At 51.8% G+C, this 3,410-nt stretch overlaps 1 long non-coding RNA gene across 1 annotated transcript; it reads right to left on the bottom strand.

Annotated features, from left to right (window-relative positions):
- Positions 1 to 811: 811 nt before the first annotated feature.
- On the bottom strand, positions 812 to 3,034 carry LOC107523867 (uncharacterized). Its single transcript, XR_015715624.1, has 3 exons — positions 2,911 to 3,034; positions 2,397 to 2,487; positions 812 to 856 (listed from the first exon to the last, which is right to left on the bottom strand). It is a non-coding gene; the product is annotated as an uncharacterized LOC107523867 (long non-coding RNA).
- Positions 3,035 to 3,410: the final 376 nt, after the last annotated feature.

Below are 3,410 nucleotides of genomic sequence, written 5' to 3'. Positions count from 1 at the left end.
TATACCTCATTAAGCTGCTGCTGCAAAAAAGGGAAAGAGCCAGGACTTGGGAGTTTTCTTTTATACAGTTTTATCTTTGACATAGTTTTAAATGTACAGAGTGGCAAGAAGAGTCAGGGATCCCCACACACCCATCACCAGATTCTCCACTTGCTACATTTTGCTTCATTCTCTTCAAAATTCTCTCTTTTTCCTGAACTAGTTGAGAGTAAATTGAGACATCATTGCCTTTTACTCTTAAACAACCTAGTGTTATTTCCTAAGAACAAGAATATCTACATTTCCACAGTAGAGTTATCAGAATCAGAAAATTTAACATCAATACTGAACTTTATTTTTATCTGGATTCCATATTCAAATGTCACCAATTGTCCCCATAACATGCTTTAGAGCTGTCTTCCCTGCACCCCAGGATCCATTCCAGGATCATGTAGCACATTTGGCTGTCAGGTCTCTTGCCCCCTCTGACCTGAGCTCTCGTCCTGACTCCATCACTTCCTTGTCCTGTGACCTTGGCATTCACACCTGCAGCCCCTGATCTGTACAGTGAGCTCAGCACTGACATCCAGCCCCTGGGGCTTGGAGGGAGCTGATTAGAGGGCGTCTGGACAGTGTCTAGCACAGGGCTGTGCCCGAGAAGGGAGTGGGATTATAGATAAAGCAGCCCAATGCTCGGAGCCATTGTCCTGGACCCTCTGCAAATACTCATGGTGCCCAGGCTGACTCCAGCTCAGCCAGGGCCCTGGCAGCCCACTCCCCTGCCCAGCCTCTCTCCACCCACCCCTTCTGTCACCAAGATCGTCATGCTTACCCAGACCAATGGACACTTCTGAGCGGCTCATCAAAGGCAGCCTTCCTACAGCAAGGGAGGCAAGAGGGTTACAATTATGACTTTTCAAAAGCTCAACTGATGACACCTTCCTTCTTAGATTTGAAAAAATTGCTTCTTTCCTCTCCCTTTACCTTCCTAATGCATATTACTCAACTCTTCATGAAGTTGTCTCAACAGTGAAGGTGCCCCCGATCTGGGACTGTCTCTGGTCTCCTGTTGTGCCCTCTCAGAGCCCCTCCCATGTTGAAATACATGGCCTGCCTCCCTGGCACCAATGACTAAACCAGGATAGGCAGAGCTAAGGCCTGCAGCCCATGAGGTGTCCTAGGGTGAAAGCTATGCCCATTTGGGGAAATGGTGGTTAATTAAACCATCAGGTCATCTCTCCTGGGCAGTTTAAATGTGAGAAGAGAGCTGGCTGGTTGGCACATGTAAGGGAAATGGAAAGACCACCAATGAGATGGGCCCAGGACAGCCCAGGTGGCAGAGCCATGAGCTAAAGGAAGCTGTGTGCGGGCTTGAGATGGAGACCAGGGAGGGGAAGGGAATGGATGCCCTGGAGGCAGCTAGAGGACAGTGCAGAGACTAAGAAGATCTGAGAGGGGCCAGGGTGAGACTCAGGGTGGGGGGCCCACAAGGGATGGTAAAGGATGAGGAGCCCCCTGTCCCCCTGTTCACTGTGGCCTTGCTAGGGCTTTCCCTGTATTCTTACATTCATGCTTGTATTAATCTCCTAGAGCTAAAATACCAACAAATTGTGTGGCTGAAAACAGCTGAGATTTATCCCCTCAAAGCTCTAGAGGTCAGAAGTCTGAAATCGGGGTGTTGGTGGGGCTGGATTCTTCTGGAGGCTCTGAGAGAGATTCCATTTCAGGCCTCTCTCCTGCAATCCTTGGTGTTCCTTGGCTTGTAGACACGTAACTCCAAGCCCTGCCTCTGTCCTCACCGGGATCTTCACATGGCCTTCTCTCCAGTGTCTCTGTGTCTCTTCTCCTTTCTCTCTCTTGTGAGGACACCTGCCATTGGATTGAGCTCATCGCAGTATCCTTACATTAATTACATCTACAAAGATCTTTATTCCTAGTCATATCCCATTCTGAGGTCCCAGGTGGGGTGGGGGTGGGGGAGTTGGCACCCAGTCACTGGTTGAGGGAATAAAAAGTCTGATCTCCACCAGGCTCCCTGGATCCCTACTATAAAACTCTAACGCATGAGCTTGCCTGGATGAGTGGCCATTCTTTGCAACCCTGAGAACGTTGCTTTTTAGAATGACAAGTTCTCATGGGAAGCAGGAGTCATGGGCTCTTCCATGGATGGAAGGGTCTCTGGTGGTTTCTGAGCCTCACTCTCTCAGACCTAGACTCTCCAACAGCCCCGCTCATCCAAGGCTGCTGAGCTGCTGGTGGAGAGGCTGTGGGGGGAGGAAGAGGGGTTGACAGAAATGAAGTGTAGTTCTGGAAATAGAAGAGTGGTTTGTGAGCTGTGAATGGTGCTGAGACCCCAAAGCAAGCAGAGAAGCCGGGAGGGATTGTGGCAGGAGAGAGGCCCAAACTGGGCTTCTTACCAGGTAAGTGGTACTCAATCCATCTTCTTGGCCTTTCTGAGCTCCAGTGTCCTCATCGGTCAACTTAATTTCACCAGTGTCATTTGAGCACCTACAGGTACAGAACCATGTTGGGGATATGGTGGTAAGAAGACACGAACCCCAGGCGTGATGAGCTCCCAGTGTGGGGGAGGAGGCAGGTGCATGAAGAACCAAGGAGGTCATCAGGTGGTAAGGGCTGAGACTGCGCTTGGTACAAGCACCATGGAAACACTGGCAGCCAGGTGGGCAGAGGCCCTGAAGTAGGTGATGCTGAGCTGGGTCTTAAAGGAAGCAGAAGACAGGGGAGGCCAGGGGTACAGGCTGAGGTCATGGCCTGAGCAGAGGTATGGCCCCGGCAGTGTATTCAGAAAGCACACCATTGCCTCGACTGGCTGGAGGGCTGGAGGGTGGAGCTGGTGGGACCTAGTGCGAAGGAATTGCGGGGCAAGGTAGCAATCCTTGAGCGCACAGGAGGTGGGACTTTAGTCTGTACCTGGGGGGGGAGGCTTTGAAGTCAACTGTAGAATGAACGAATTTGCAGGGCAGAGAGATCACGCAGTCAGCAAGAGGGGACAGGACAGGAGCTCAAGGGCGACGGGTGGAAGGGAGCAGGGAGAGGGCGAGAAGCGACTGCGACATCCTCAAGGGAGATGAAAGGGCAGTGGCAGTGCGACTGAGAAGGAGTGAGCGAAGGGGCGCCTGAGAGGCAGCGCGGGGCTTGGCGACCTCACATCAGCCCGCTTCTCGCTCCTCGGGGTCACAGGGATAATGGATGGGAGGCGCCCTGGAAACCGTGGAGCGGGCCCTGCGTGGTGGCTGGTTGCAGCCGGATCCGTTTAGGCTTTCAGGAAGCCGAGCCTCTCTCCTCCCCGGCTCATCTCTGGTGCTTTCTTTTGCCTGTAAGCAAGGGAGAGAGGGGAGGTGAAAAACAGAGACATTAAGTGCCAAAGCTTATGTTAATACAGCATTAAGGTTGAAAATGTAATCTCCTAG

Source organism: Miniopterus natalensis, chromosome 14, assembly GCF_054644295.1.
Source record: "Miniopterus natalensis isolate mMinNat1 chromosome 14, mMinNat1.hap1, whole genome shotgun sequence".
NCBI lineage: Eukaryota > Metazoa > Chordata > Mammalia > Chiroptera > Miniopteridae > Miniopterus > Miniopterus natalensis.
This window is presented reverse-complemented; position numbering and strand designations above follow the sequence as displayed.